The 16,919-nt window shown below is 36.0% G+C and overlaps 1 long non-coding RNA gene across 5 annotated transcripts in view; it reads right to left on the bottom strand.

The window, feature by feature from the left end:
• The window catches only part of LOC122161410, a 494,955-nt gene that overhangs the window by 61,587 nt on the left and 416,449 nt on the right, over positions 1 to 16,919 (bottom strand). For 2 of the 5 annotated variants that reach the window (XR_006169178.1, XR_006169176.1), the window contains exons 6-11: positions 13,511 to 13,657; positions 12,914 to 13,093; positions 8,343 to 11,170; positions 8,163 to 8,257; positions 4,440 to 4,554; positions 2,848 to 3,025 (exon numbers count right to left, since the gene is read on the bottom strand). This is a non-coding gene — a long non-coding RNA (uncharacterized LOC122161410). The remainder of the gene's footprint in view (positions 1 to 2,847; positions 3,026 to 4,439; positions 4,555 to 8,162; positions 8,258 to 8,342; positions 11,171 to 12,913; positions 13,094 to 13,510; positions 13,658 to 16,919) is intronic. The other 3 variants (XR_006169177.1, XR_006169180.1, XR_006169181.1) reach the window with 3 other exon arrangements.

Raw genomic sequence — 16,919 nt, forward strand, 5'->3', positions numbered from 1 at the left:
ATACCTGAGATCAGAATCAAGCCCACAAAGGCCACATGGGAAAGCAATACTATCCCTTTGTCTGTCCGGTTTAATTAGTTCCTTGACAATGCTACTGCAAATGGAAACCTCTCCTTCTGGTGCACTGATTAGTGCTTAGCATAAAACACTCATTTTTATAAAAAACAACCTTTGAGGAGACGTGCGTAGGGGAATTAAGACTCTGAATTAATGTACCATGAAACTGCTGTATTACCCAGCAAAAGGTACGAGCTGGTTTAAGGAAGCACAAGTACAATAATTACACAGCTTTCACCACCCAACAGAAACCTGCTGGCAAGATAATATGCAGTAATAGGAGATAGAAAAGCTTCCTTTATCTGCGGACAGAGAATTGAGAGACATGTTTAATTCTTTTTCCCTACCAAATATTACACAAATGGCCTCTAGAGGGATCCAGGTTATTGCTTTTGTGCTGAAATCTCTAACACATTTCTTTTTTTTTTTTTTTCTATCTTTTTTTAACAAGTGAATAATTCATCTAGAAATAAGGATGCAAACATTTTTATGTTAAAGGATGGTAGAAATATAGTGTTCATGACCCAGAAGAAACCTTTTGAAAATCCAGATATTGCAAAAACTGGAAGATGAGGTTCATATCCAGAAGTCCACTATCAAGCACTGAGCTCACATCAGATAGAACAAAACAAAGAAAACCACAGCCATGCCTAGACATTTAGCTGTCTGTCTGAAACACAGCTGAACTGGTCAGTGTGCACAATTAGGTTAGGAATGTGGTAAGAATTAGGCTCATGTTTCTGGGGAATAAGGCTATATTTCCTGGTTCAGCTCCTAGAACACCCATGACAGAGTACCCTGCTTCTAAATTATTGTCTATGGCTCATGCTTTATTTGCCTGTATTATTTCACCCTAGTCAAAATCTTTACAGCTACGTTTTTAATAAAGCATAGATATATCTAGGACTTCCAAGTTAAGTAAGGGGAAAGACTTTCATCTTGTGTCTATATTCTCTATATATACTACATATATAGTTGTTTGACCAAACAATGGACAGGTAGCTTCAAAATTCAGCCAAAGCTGAATTTTCATGCACTTTTCACACAATCAAATGCAATTGTGACTGCAGACACTGCAACACACTAACTAAGGCAGTCCAAGCACAATTCAGTCCATTAAGTTTGAATTTTCACTGAATTGTATTCCTTCTGCCTGATTACTAATGTAACATCCCAATAGCACAAAAGCTATTAACACAAGAACAGCAGTTGCGTGGCATAGGCAACTGTCTGGTTACCAGAGGTGGCACTTCACAGAACACTGAACACAACACCAGATCCACAAAGGTATTTACTGCTTCTGATGTGCCTTGTTCCAAACCATAAAGTGCAAATAAATTATTTCCCCTGACAACAATTCTGCTGAGATAATTTGTTAGTATTTGGGAAAGGCTTAAGTGACAAGACAACAAAGTAGAAATTCTCAACAAATTAAGTTAGACCTTAGATATAAATGATAAAAAGATATTGTCACAGAAAAAAAAAAAAAACAAAAACAGGAAAAAAACAAACTCTTAACACCAGTGACCAGGGTAGCACGAAGAGGCAGCATTCTTTATAATGGCGCTGGATGCACAGGGCATCACTCCACCTAAGGTGCATACTTAGCCTTCAGACAGAAGCTATACATAAATGCTGAAGTTATAAACATGCATTAGATCTCGGAGAACAATCACACCTAATCACATTGTTTCCAAGAAGTTCTTTGCATATTTCTCCACTCCACTGTGCTTGTGTGTTAGCTGTCATGAGTCTCCTGGTGGTGCTAAGGACCCCTTTTGATACTGGTTACAAACACTGGCTCTGAGGTTACAATAGAATCCTCCTGCAATAAAAGCCAATTAAAGCTTTTGCCTGTAACTCAAAAGAGACATTGTGCAGTTAAAGCCTCCTACTGCTGATTTTTGTTTTTAAATTCAGTTTGCAAAGAAAAAACGTTTAATTAAAAGTTCTACTATAAACCAGGCAAAGTTGCCTTATGCTTTATTGTGTGCTTTGTATAATACTAGAAAAGCAGCAGAATTAAGCATTTAAGCTTCCTCCTGAGGGTAAAATAATAAAACAAACAACTATAAATTGGAATCTAAACAAACATTTCCTATTCTACCATGCATTCGGGTAGCTGAATTAATTGATTACATCTTCTAACATTTAATAATCTAGACCGTGGAATATCTCTTGAACCTACTTCAAAACTGTACTTAGTTTCCAATGAAAAATGACATGAACCATTTTCCTATGCATAGATTACATAATAGGACTCCTTACTAAAACAGGATCTTTTTTTTTTTATTTATGTCTAGCTGTTTTATCCGTATAAAATTTTCTCTCCCTTAACTTTTGGAAAAAAAAAATCATAAAAACAAACATGTATTTCTTTCCTCTAGTTAGAAGTCACAGGATGTTTAAAAGACTGGAGCTATTCCTTTTTCTTTCTGCTACATATATGAGTCCTTTTTCTGCTACATATATATATATGTAAAATATATATGTAAAAATATATATATGTAAAAACATACGTAAAATAAAACTATATAGTCCTTGTAAAGGATTTTGATAAGCAAATTCTACCCTTTCGTGTGGATTTTTTCACATTATCTCAGTTGATTTCAGACTTTTTTTATATGAATTTTTGTTTTCTACTCTAACTCTACCTGATTAAATTATCCAGTGAGACTCTTTTCATATGTTAGAGAATGGAAGGAACCCTCAGATATAAAAAAGGAGCATCGTGCCATTGTAACTAACAACATAACACAGACACACAGAATTACTTATACAGTGGTTTACCTTACAGTTGGACTTGGAAACTTCAGTCATGTTGGGTCTCTGCTGTGTACAGTTCAGAGGTGCTGAAGCTCACTGAAACCCATTATACCTTATCAGCTGCAGCAGGCTGTATTTCAGACCCATGAATAGCCAAAGATGCAGGATTTCTCTCATTACACAGTAGCACAAATCATTCTGGCTGGAGGAAAGAGAAATTATCAGATCACTTGCTTAGGAAAAAACAATAATCCAAAAAGTAGAGACTGCTATTGCTGTGAATTTTCCAACCTGGAAAAACTTATCATGATAAAAGACCCAATGGAAAAATTATTGTGCTGCTACTGAAATGAAATTCAAATAACCATAACATCAAACAGCTAATGGACAAGTCAAGTCAAGGAATTTGCAGTGGAACAACAAAACTGCTATTCTCCAACCTCACAGCAGATCTAAGCCAATATTTAGTAGCACATCTTCTAATGACCATATTTTTTCACTAATGAAAACATAACTGCTTTAAAGGGCAAAGGTTGTTGGTACTGCTTGCACTGTGCATTGTTTTACGCATTTTGAGCACTTAAAAATGCTATACTGTCAGAACAAGAAACAAACCTTATCTAACATACCTTAGAACTGACAGGCACAAGCATAATCATTCAGAGTAAACCTTCGTATCTTCCTGAAGGTTCTAAGCTTTTAGCTGGACGTTTTCATTTCATTTTTACACTAGTTTACATAAGATGGCAAGAGTGTACAAACTGGTCATGAATTAATTAAATGTCACAGATAAGAACAGAATAATGTTTATTGAAAAAATGTGGTCATTTCACAGTACTTACCTTTTAAAGTAAAATCTAAATACTCAGAAATCATTTTGATCTCAGTAACTGTTTTGCTAAACACAACTTTCCTGTCTTTTACTTAACTTCAAGAAGGAAAAGAATCACTATGACTAAGCCCTAAAAGTCTTTCTTTTTCATTCAGCAACTGACAACACTTCACAAACAAATTGAATAACTTATGGCATTCTAGCTTTCACTAGGCTTTATCCATAGAGGTCTTCAGTAAAATTTTCTTAATACAATATTCCTTTCTACAACTATTTACTACTTAAATATTTATCCATATCCAAATTACCTCTACTCCAGATTTTTGCTTTTCAAAATTGGAAATATCTTTTGGAAATACACTATTGGAATATCCATTTTGAGTCACTATTTGCTATGCACTGTTGGGTACCTTTCTCCAACCATCCCCGGTATTTACACTGAAAGAGAAAAATGTTTGTTACAGTGTTCTCTTACAGGGCAGTAGCAGTTTTGCTATTTGAAGAGTACATGGCCTATGCTCTTAAAGATGCTCTGGGAAACTTCTACATCTTCTTTATACATGAATAATGTTAGCAGCTCTAGCTGCCATATAAAATCTTTAGGAAGAAGATACTCATTTGCTGCAATATTACAGTATATCTCCTTTATGGTCTATTTTCTCCTATTTTGTGACATCCATTTAATCTCCTTACCTGCCTTCTGTAACAGACTTTGTATCTTCAGATGAACCACAAGCAGAGAAACAAAGGGCAAAAGGGTTGTAATTTTAAAAGGAAATCCAACCTGCACATGGTACACTTCCACAGGAGCCTAATCTTGGTTAACGATGGGTGCAAATAACTGATAGAAGACCTTCCCCATTTTCAGGAACCTTTTTCCTCAGATTTTTAACAGGATTCTGCCACAGAGTACAAAGATCCAAAGATCCACAGTTGAGAAAAAATTCTCCTTCCATTTTATAAAATTAATTTATTTCCATTATTTTGGACTCACCTGGCATTTTGACTACCAAGTATCCTTTGCCACTTTTCATCATCAGAAACAATGAAGTCAAAATGTGACAGGTATTGCAGATAAGCAAATCACTTCCTTTAAATTTGATGTCAAGACTTAACAAATCTGTGGCATTTTTCCCATACTTACACATAGTTCACATTATCAAACAAGGATTTGGGTTAAAGTGGGAAAAGTAGGAATTAATTTCTGACATCAAACTGGAGTTCAATGTAAAATCAGGAATTGAAGTAATGCCTCTCATACATCCATGCAATTTGCCATTATAATAGCTTTTATTTTTTCACGATCCTGAGTGATTTCTTACATAATCCCACGATTACTCCATTATTAAGACTTTAATTGCACTACAATTTCCATTTCATCTGCTAACAGTGTTTCATTAGGCTTATGATTCACAGGAAAACAAAAGAGCATCTTAGTAGAGAAATTCTCCATTTTTACAAGGTAGGAATGGGAAACTTCAGCTCTTCAGGGGTGTCCATGGAATTCTGCCAGGATCCAAGCAACCCCCTGGAAAACATCCTTGTTAACTGCAATAAAAATTGTGATCATATTGGCAGACCTGGCACTCTCCAGTTTGGATCTTGTGGCCTGGTTCCACAGTGGTCCAAGGTTTGGCTGAGCCTTCTCTCTGCCATCATGCTTGAATCATCTCCCTTCAAAAGAGACTCTGGTACCTACCAGAGTCCAATTATTATTATTTTTTTTCCTCTAGAGAAGGAACACTAATTCTCTGCCTTCTAAATGGCTTTTTTTCATAAAGTTTACTAATTACTTGCATGAATACATGTGAGACATTCTTTTTAAGCTAACTACTCAATGGTTTCAAAAGCTACTAGAGGAATTTATATTGCAGGGACAAACACTCACCTATGTACTGAGGGACAAGAAATGAGTCTCATTAGCATCAACACTAGTTAACTGCTTGTCTCAGAACAGAAAACTGCCAAATTTAATTGTTTAAATTTCAAGAGCTTGATTCAGATAAGCTATTTTCTGCAGCTACTAAATGACTGCAAAAGTATTTTTGCTGGTTTGCCAGTGAGACATTTCAATTTCCTGGAATAAGGGTGAACTGTAAAAAAAAACAATAGACTTGCATCAAGTAACAGAGATCATGAAGCAGTTTATTTCTAATGATTGAGTCATAAAAAGTTCATGGGAGCATATTAAGCTTTCAAGCCAATCAAAATGCTTTCTTTGCCAATAGAAAGTACATGCTTAGAAATACTATGAGCAAAGTAGATCTGTGACTACTGGCAAATAATGGGACTTCATTCTTCTTTCCATTCTGAAAACCACTAAATTTTAATGGCACGTCTGACTGATGTGCATCTTGATAATAAAACAAGACTGAATAAGTTAACTTTGCTATATTAAACAAAAGTAAAAAAACCACATATATATGGTATAATTTCCTGTATGGTTTTTTTGACATGTTTCCTGGAATGATCAATTGCTTTTATTTCTATCTCTGTAATGCACATGACATGCATATATGCATGCATATATATACAATATATTCTGGACAGTTTTCCACCTAATTGCAAATACTTCATTCTTACCCTATACATAGAGAGAGTAAAGAGACATTTACCCTGCAAGTGTGAGTTTTCATATTACAAAGGAAAAGGTAGCTGTGAAATTTTGTATACTGAAGGCTATAGATCTGCAGCTCTGTTACATGATTGTTAATATTACTGCTCGTAAGATAGAATAAAAAGAGTTATTATCAAAACAAAATGTTTGTATTGGTGTGTTTTCAGCTCCTGAACAGATGAATACATCATCTGAGATTACTGCTTTAGGTCATTCTAACGATATCAATCAGTTCTTGTCAGGCAGCAAAATATTGAGAGAAAATAATGGACTAACATAAGCAGTGGGATTTGCTTTGATGAGTACATGGATATTCAATATGAAAGACTCAACGCTTCAAGTGTAAATGTAGCATAGACAAAAAAAAAAAAAAAAGACTTAAAATCTTATTCTTGAATTGCAAACCAAAGTATTCTGAACACTCTGGTTTCTAAATCCTACTTTAAACATTTAACTGAATCTAATTTTTTCTAAATGAGTACGTTCAATTTAAAGAGGATAGCTGCATTTCTCCTTTAGGTGGTATGACTTGCCTTCAAGAGATTTTTGCTTTTTTTATTTTATCTTCTAAAATTATGCTGATTTAAATGCTTCCACGCTGAGTTTGAAACATTGTCCTAGAACCGAACTTAACCACCTGAACAATCTGTGAATGGTACTTAACAATTGCCTAGTTTCCTCTGCCTCAATAGTGTTGTTCACTGGGGCATACAAACACAAAAAATGCTAGAACATTCTTAATTAGCTCATCTGAAAGATCTGCCTCCTAAGCATATCTTCCAGTGCTCTGCTTATAATTGAGAAGTTGTCGTCCTAAGGGAAAAAACTTAACTGTTTTCATGCTTCTGCTATGTCATCTTAAGATAATGAGTTTGCATTTGGATTTATTCATTAACACGTTTTACATTCCTTGTATAAGAAGCTTGTCCAACACTCTGTTAGTGAGAATAATACAGCATGTTGAAATTTAATTTTAACTGCCTAAAAAGACTATGGTGATTACTTGGCTGAGTAACGCATGCCCACACTACTGATGAATTTTGAATGCTACTCCCATTGGAAAATGGAAACCGGGCTATTTTAAGCAATCACACTGATTGCTTCTACTTACATCCTGAACACGATAGTGAAGCTTATAATTCTAAATTCTTTTCAGTATTAAGATTAATCACAATCCAAGGTTTAACTGCACTACTATTGAGAACATCCATTCTTGCATTAAGAGAGACGCTTTTTACTTCTCAAAAAAAAAAAGTCTCAAAACAGGAGAGTCATAATTTTTCAGTAAGTAAAATAACCTTTTAACACGTGTCTGATTGTAGCAACACTTTGAAAATTAGTCTGGTCAATGACCCCCTACATTTTCTGGATGCAGATATACCTTTAATCAATCTTACTCTCACAGGAAAATTTGTAACATTAAATATGGAAGTGTATATATCAGATGTAGACAGCATGTAGGGTTGGTAAGCTACAGGTAAAATATACTGCTGCACTGGAAATAGATGGTTTCCAGCACAATAACATAGGGTGTTAGGAGAAGCCAGATAATTCTGTCTCATTTATGAATATGAATTTTGGCAAGGTCCAAACTTAATTACCATTATACAGAGAACAGTCTCTATCAGGTTTAGAGAACTTGCTGAACTTGATTTGGGTTGCAGTAAATTACTGAATTCAAAAGAAACACAGGGTACTGCTTTTTATTTTGGAAAATCTGTTTTGAGTTGTTTGTTTTACATTACTAGTGTATTTAAGAGGACTGAAAGATAAAATCAATCTTTACAGAACATCCAAACCACACATATCTCAGCTATTTTCAGATATCACAAAGAAAACTCAGTACAAACACATCAGAAGTGAGAAAAAGAAACCAACCATGATACTTACCTTTTTGTCAGTTCACTTTCTCTGGAATGCAATGATTTCATTCATGCAGAATCAGAGAATTGTAGCAGCTGGAAGGGACCTCTGGAGAGTCAAGTCTGCAGTATGGGTGGACCACAGTACTGTGATGAAGGTAAAGACATAATTTTCAAGTACAAATATATCGTCTTTTTCATTTGTTACCTTACCACTGAAGTTGTAACTTCATTCTGGGACCCAGCCACAGATTCTGATCTGCTATTCTGGAAAAAGAAAGTACAAATTACCAACCATCTGTACCATACATGAAGATGAAATCATACGTAGCATGAACATCACAATTCCAATGTGGTATTCTTTCAATAAATATTATAGGATCCTTATCCAAGCCATTTATACAATAATTTATGATTGGGTCACATTCAGGCACTGAGGACAGCTGGATCTTATTGTACACCATGTAATAATAGCACACTCAAACAGCTGAGAGTAAATGCAAGCATATTACTGAGTTTTTCCACTGCTAATTCAGCTGCTTGAGCATGTCGCTTCTGAGTGTTTCACGTTGGAACATCAAACAAAAGTAACATCATCCCACATTTATTTTCCCATGAAGTTCCTAATGCTGAAGCCAGGTGGAGTTCCTCCAGCTTGTTAGTGTGTGGCTTGTCTAGTAGGACTGAGGTTAAGGGTTATGTATCCCTAGGATATGTTCAGCAATAAACACAGTTCTAAAAGTCTTTTCAAATTAATCTTAAGGTAAAACTTCTATTCTTGGTTTTTATTGTATCACTGTGTTATTGTAAACACATTTCTGGCATTAGTAGTTGACATACTATCTATATTTGGCAAATCTCAGTGCCTACACCAAGATTTCAATCAATGCTGCTAAGTGGCTGGATAAGCTGGCTTTCCTTCTTGACAGTGCACTGTTTGAAATTCCATTCAAATGGATCCAAACCCACAGGACACTGAATAAGGACTTTCCACACCACTGCACGCATACCCTCGGATGTGAGTTCGGGCAGTCATTGCTGTCAGCCCCCACAGGGATGATGCTTACAAATACTGAAGATTTAAATCCAGTCTTAAAATAAACTGTTTGCTGCTTACTCAGAACAGAGCTTGGGTGTTCTGTAGTTCATAGGATTACGCCTATAAAACAAGGGCTGCTCCGAAAGTAATGCCTCCTATTTTATTATGTTGGCCCATGACATCAGGGGTAGATTCTGGTGGGATGGCAGTAGAAATTGTTCTTTTCCCCCAGTATTCCAATACATGTTATTTCTGTGTGACAGACAGCAGCAGAGTGGTAGTCTGACAAAATGGTATCTGACACTGAAGTGTTTATGAAACAAAAGTGTCTCTCTGAATCCCTCTGTGTGGAAAAAATAGCACCCATTGACATTCATCAGTGCTTGGTGAACAATTATTGAGACCAAATGGTTGATGTCAGCACAGTAAGGGGGTGCATTTCAGTAGTGGTGACAGTGGCATGAAATAAAAGCCGTGATCCAGACAGCCATGCACAGCTGTCACACCAAGAAATGAAGTGTTTCAATCAGTTCCTTCACATGAATTGGCTAATGATGGTGAAGGCACTGAAAAATTTTGTTCAGTAGCTGAGAATTTCCTCTATCAAATAGTGTTGTAGTGCTCTTTGTCTCTATTGTAGTTTCAGTGGAAATAAATAGGTACATTACTTTTGGACAGGCCTACGTAGACACATTTTACTATTCCAATTCAGGTTCAAGTGGGTTACTAAATAAGATCTAGCAAACTTTTAAAGATAGATGAAATCACACTATCATATGTCCAGTCATTTACCTTTTGCATATTTACTTCATGAAGAATCAACACTACTTTGCCTGGTTTTAGACATTCAGAGTGAAACTAACTTACTGGTACATCTGCAATTGATAAAATCATGTCTCACAAAGAACCTCTCAGATATCCAAGCAAATTTTGCCAAAACCTGGTATTGAATCTGGAATGAAAACTGATTTATATTCAATTATGCATTATCAGTCCCTACACTGTTTTATATTCTACTAAAAATAGAAAGTTGCATAATTTTCAGAATCAAAGCCAACCTATTGTTTGCTTTTTCTTCCTCCTTCCCTCCCCTTCCCCCTTATATCTTTCTAAAAATTCTGAGTACTCATTTTTAAATAGATAGATTATTTCTTTGCTTATTAATGCTTTCGTTTGATAAGTATAGCTTTCAGCATGCTGCTGAACACAAGTACTTTTCTTAGTTGGGGGGAAGGGACATTTTTCTTCCTGCTTTAGGTTTGACATCGGTATAATTACAGCTCACTCCATCTCATCTCTAATTAGTTCCCCTATTAATATTTCACATGAATTGCTTTTATTGTGCTACTCTTTAACAGTCAATAGTCTTATCTTGTTGATAAGGTATCTTCCCCAAACAGTACTCCTGTATGTGAGTATTTTTGAAAGATTTTTATAAATATTATAAATATTTAGCTTTATATTTTTCCTCATATTTGGACTGGCAAGAATGCTAGCTATTGAAGCCTTGAAGCCCAACATGATTTTATCACGGACTTCAGACTTCCTAACCATTTCTTAAATTACTCTGTTCTTTTTTCAGGAAAAATTGGAAGTATTTCAGTTGTGGGTTGAAATTCATCCCATCAGACTTCACCTATTTGAACGTGAAGGATAAGATTTACTTTTGGTCATCTGAAGACATTCCTCTTATGAGAGACAATGGTATAAAATAGCCTACAGAAGTGCCCATGTGTCTCCATTTTCAAAGACTAGAATAGTTAACAAAGCAATATTTTCAGAAGGTGATTCTTCTTGTTTAAGATTTAGATGTCTACTAGACATTAGATATGGGATGAGACCAAACACTTATCTCTTTTCCAGCTAGTGCCAGTCTGGGGCTTCAGGTATCAGAGATTTAGCTTGCCAATGATTCCCAATGCAGATGAGAAATTCAGAGGTGCTCCAAATAAATGGACTGTTTTCTCTGGATCCACATCATGTGAAATATTGCAAACCTACAAAAGTTACATATTGTCCATTGAAGGCTCTGAAGCATCTCCAACCTTTGGTAGCCACCCAAAATGTACAGCTCATTTGATGCTATGATACCATCCCTTAATAACACAGTTAAAAGATGAGGGTGGTTTCACCCAAACTTTTTTTGTACAATTTCTGTGTATCTTATATTTCCCATCATATTTTTACATCATTTTTACTTCTCTTCACCTTCTCAATACGAGGATTTAATAAAGTTCTAAGGGAGGCTGGCCACTACAGTATTTCCTAGCAGTATATTTCATTCCACAGATACAGTAAACAAACAAATAAATAAATATAAATGAGGGTCTGAAGTTGATCGTATCTGAAAGATGTTGTTATGATTAGGGTGTTTTTCTTTCCCAAGCAACCTGGACTTTGTTATACACAAGTCAAGCTGTAAATCAGAAGGTGTTGGATATTTCTAAAGCTATAGAAGACATAAAATTAAATGGTTTCATCTGAAAGAATCATAGGCAGAGAGAAATTAAGGATGGAAGGCTTATTAAACTGTCTAGTTCAATCTCTGCTAGCATGGGATTATTCCGCGGAATGTATTTTACTGCATGTTACCCGCAATTGTTTCCATATGTGATTCTGCTCTGGAAAGAGCTTATAAAAGCAATCTGCTACAGTGCTCCTCTGACTGAATCACTGATTTCTTCTCTAGTTTCATAGAGCTTAAAGAAATATTATTTCCCTTCAGTTGGAAACATCCACTCTTTCAATCACATACACTATCACTTATAATATATATTCTGTTTGACATCCTTGCCTTTATTTGCATTGTGTAACTCCACATTATGCCTCAGTGCACTCCTATTGCCTTAGGCATACTGTGATGCAGGAAAGAGGATTGAGGTAACAGCAGACGTAAATGCTTTATCAGAGATAAAGCCATACAGGCCATACAGATTTCTTTGTACTGCATATGTCTGCACTGAGACTTACAATGTTAATACTGTATCTTCTTTCCACAGCTGCTCCTCTCCTACTTTTTGAGATGAGATTCTGAATCCTGACGTAATGAATCCTTCATTAATCTCCATTTCCTTCTGATATCAGTACTGAACTTATTCAGGTATTACAACCACTCTCTCCACGAGGCTCATTTTTTAGCTTCAGGTAAAGGAATGGGTCAGTTACCTGTACCATAAAGCTGCTGAGAATATTATTCTGCCTCTTTCTTTCTTTTTTTTTTTTTTTTTTAATTACTCACTGTATTCTTGCTCTTTAAAAGCTTTACAGCTATTACTTCTCTTTTTGTGTGTGCTGAATCCCTAACAAACTCAATGGCATCAAGCTACTTTTTAATTGCTCATAACCACAGGATAGTGTTATATTCTCATCACTGGCAGAACATGTCATCAGCTCTGTCTTCACAACTCCCAACACAAATCATGCCTTTTTTTTTTTTTTCCCCTCAGTCACTGCCATTATCAATGCTCTTTGCATGACCCTATGCTATTTCAACACTGCAGCACACAGGCGAGCACAAGGCATACTACAGGCATCTTTGGGAAACCTGCCTTGCCCTCAGCTTGAAGCCTCACAGACAGCCTGTCAGGCACTTTTGTGCTGTCATATACTTCCAAATGTACAGATACAGAGATCTGCCTGTCCTGAGACTGCACTAAGCTGTGCCTACAGATGTACTTGCTGGCTCTCTACTGTATGATCAGTCAGGCTTAAAAACACAGCATAGATTTAACATTCATTACCTATAGATTCTGTCACTGAAGAGTCATGCCTCTTCAGTTCACTGAAGTCTTCTTTCAATCACAGAGGCATCCATGGGGACGGAGTACTTAGAGAAATCTTGCTTCTCACTTTCCCACTGCATGTTCTAGGCTAAAGCTTGCCTTGCCTGCTGTAGGTTCCTCTGCCTCTTCTTTCATATCCTACAGGAGCAAAAACGTACTTTGTCAGTCCTTACTCATGCTGCAGGTTGTACAGCAGCTGGAGGCTTCCAGGCGTGTTATAGAGAGAGAGGGCAGTGCTGACTGCAGTGGTTAAAGCATTAAGCAGACACCCTGGGAACCTCCCCTGTATTTTTACTCTGTCACAGTCTTGCTGAAGGACTGTGGCCAACTCCTGGAGCCTCCTTCTGCTTCAAGTTTCCCAAATTTTTATATGTAGATGGTACTGTATTCATTTATAAAACGCTTTCATGTCTACTGAAGAAAAATAAACTGCAAGAGAAGAGCTATTATTGTTTGACTCACGCAGCTTTTGCTATTTTCTAATCATAGTCAACAGTAGTGTTATATAGCTACAGCATCAGTAAGCTCACCTGTACACAGAAAATACACAGGTACCTGAGAAAGGAGGTTCCTGCTAATAATGGGATTGAAGGGCACAGAGCCTTTGGCATCTGCATCAGAACTGTAGTGGGTTTGCCACTACGGCATCTTCGCAACTTTCACCTTTCCAATCTCTTTCCAGTTCAAATTTTTATTTTTGCACTGTTTGGAGAAAAAAAAAGAAAAAAAAAAAGAAAAAAAAAAAGGAGAGAAAATAGAAGTTAAATAATTTTCATGTCATACCATCTGTGATTTCTGTTTCTGATTCAGCTACACTAATAAACTTTTCCCGCTGTGCCACCCAAAAGAACTGGAAAAGGTCCATTCTAGTTGTTTTCCCTAGGCTATGCTGAGTGAATGCTCAATTCCCTGAGGATGAAGTGTATCGATGTAAATTTACTGTGATAGAGTCACACTGCTGCTGATTGTTGCAGAACTACCACTGAGTAGTAAATGCTTCACTGCTCTGTTACCCGAGGGGCTGAGCATTAACTACACTATTGAACAGCAAATGCTTATCATCCCCTATAATTCTAACTATATAAATCATTGCAGAGACAGTGTGCCTGCAGGGAACTCACACGGTCTATAAAAATGTAAAAATCTGAACTATATTTAGCTGACAGAGTAATACTTAAAAAAAAAAGTATTCAAAAATAATCTTAGATATTAGCACATCTTCATTTCAATCTACTGAGGCTTTGGTGGAGTATAATCTTGTCTGTAAACATTTTCATCTTTAACTACACGTTTTTAAAAAAATAGGGTTAAGAAATAAAAACTGTTACTCCCATCTTTGCCTACTCTCTCTTCTCCAGGATTTCACACATCACAGACAATGATATCCTTTAAACTCATTCTTAGAGCCCCGTATTTTTTCTTCATTGAGGAAAACTATATCTGCTTTGCTTAAAAAATACTAACAGAGGGTTTAATCATGGTTGTAAAACATGCATCCATGAAAAGGAGAAGATGCAATTCCCTTCTGTTCAAAGACATAGCTCTTCTAATAAAGTATTCATGCAAAGATTGCTGTTCTGACAGATGAAAGGCGTGCTACGATGTTCTTCCAAGGAACCTCAATGTGACTGAGGACATAGACATAAACTTTCATTCCAGAAAAAACAAACATTTAGTCTGGAGTAGACACAAGTGGGTCCGTTATCATCAGTGAATTACTCATACTTGTAAAGTTAGATTTGCAGCATCAAAGGACTTTATAATAGAGCTGGTGGTGCATACTCCTTAATGCATACATCAAATAACTTCTGTTCCTCCTTTTGGCCTCAGTCATACAATAACTTCTGGATAGGCCTCACTAGCCATGCTGAAATTATCACAAACTGCTTATGCTATTATTGCAGAGCTGAGGCTTTCAATACTATTCACCACTAGAAAACCAAAACATCCCCAAATGCCCATCTGCATAAAAATAAAACACATGAACATTTAATTCTCAAATGAAATTACACAAAAACAGAACAAAACCACATGAGAAAACCTTCAGGGGAGAACTTGTATTGGACTTGCTGAGTGTTCCATCCAGCATTCAGAGCACTGATGAAAGAGATGGCTCAGAGCAGAGCTGGAAAATGATCAGAAGCAATCACCGTTTCAAAGGGGTCACAACCAAAATCAAGTAAGAATACTAAAGCCTTCATGTTATTAATCCATGGATAGCTTAGTTTTTCTGTCCTTTTCCTTCAGGAAGATGTTCTAATGCAACAAAGATTTTGATTTTTAAAGATTATGTCATAATTTACTAATGTTTAGCATATACTTTTTTTGCCTGCACATAGAATATTTTGTAAATAACTAACATGACTATACCATAATCTGTAAGACTGAACTCATTAAAAGCAATGGAAGATTTTAAACAGAAATACAATTAAGCAATCTAAAAATGTTTGAAGCATTAAAGGAAAACGTGAGGTATTAGTTAAAAACTGACTCAGACGAAGCTAGTTTTCCCAGGAAAGAAAGACAGAAAGATGGAAAGGAAGGAAGGAAGGGAAGAAGCGAGGAAGGAAGGCATATATAAAATTACTTCTTAAAAAAAGGAAGCAAATAGTGCCAACTATTTGCATGATTAGGGTATCTCATTATCAAAACGGAGATAAAAGTCTTTCTGTAGATATCCTTAATGTGGCTTGAAGGTGTTTCTTTGACTTCCCTTTAGATGAAAAGTAGTTTATAGTAGATAACTACAAACAAAATGCAGGAAACTCAAAGAAAACAAACAGAATGCTAGTATTAAAAGAGCAACTCTTTGTTTTCTATGCTCATCAAAATGTGAATTCAAGCAAAAAAAGCAGAATATAATATAACAGTGAAAAATCTGTAATTTGGGATTAATTTCAGACCATTAATGCAATACAGCAATGGTTTAATACGCTGGCAAAACCAACACTTACAGGTAATCTTCCAAAACATATACCAGCTGCAGGATTCCAGATGAATTTGAGATGGTAGTCCCACAGGACTACTCAAGTGAAAATGAGCTCATGCTTCAGTATTTTCAGATTAGCTCCATATGCTGTACTAGCACATTTACAGTATTAGTAGCCCGCAGTAAATTTCGTAGAGCATTACTGAATTTCGTTTCCAATGCCCATAGCCAGCAAAACTCTGTCATGTTACTTTGGAGACCACTCTGCAACCAGCATCATCCCTATACAATATTATTCTGATTCTAAATGAAAGAATCATCCTCATCAGAATAAACATTGTACACCCACAAATTCAGGTGGCTGGAAAAAATCTGAGATGATTGAATTTATTGATTACAAAATTTTTTTTGTTGCTACCGGTTATTTGGTGCAAATTGCTGCAGTGCCATCAACTGAATAAGAGGGGTGACATTTCACACCAACGAGGACCTACTGGACAGCCTATGGCATTAAGATGCATGTGAATAATGGCATGAGCACAGCTCAAGTGCTGGTAATCTTCACATGCTCTGGCATGCCACGTGAAGCACGCAAGTCCTACACATTATAATGAGACCTTTTAGTTTACTTTGCTCCTAAAAATTTTTAGTTTCCCTCCCCTTGATAACAAATACCTAAGTGAAGAAAATCAGACATTTTAAAAATCAATCTCAATCACATTATATTCAAGACCCACTATTACACTCCATGCTTGTTACATTTGAGCTAAAAAGAATATTAGAAATCTCATTATTTTATTGCTGGCTTTTCTACTTAATTATTACCACAACAGGCAGGTAATCATTATGCTGATTACTCAAGACTGAGATGTAAACAGCTCATGTGGAGGTTAATAATCAGATAATAACAGTAAGCACTGGTTCTGTATAATTATATCAAATGACATGATTTATCCTAGGGCAAATTTTCCTTCAAAGTGAAACATTTCAAGATACTACAATCTTCTCAAAGAACTCTACACTTTGAAAGATCAT

The sequence above is a fragment of the Centrocercus urophasianus genome, unplaced genomic scaffold (assembly GCF_019232065.1).
Source record: "Centrocercus urophasianus isolate 14NV4802_14NV808 unplaced genomic scaffold, USGS_Curo_1.0 seq_19, whole genome shotgun sequence".
In the NCBI taxonomy this organism is placed as follows: domain Eukaryota; kingdom Metazoa; phylum Chordata; class Aves; order Galliformes; family Phasianidae; genus Centrocercus; species Centrocercus urophasianus.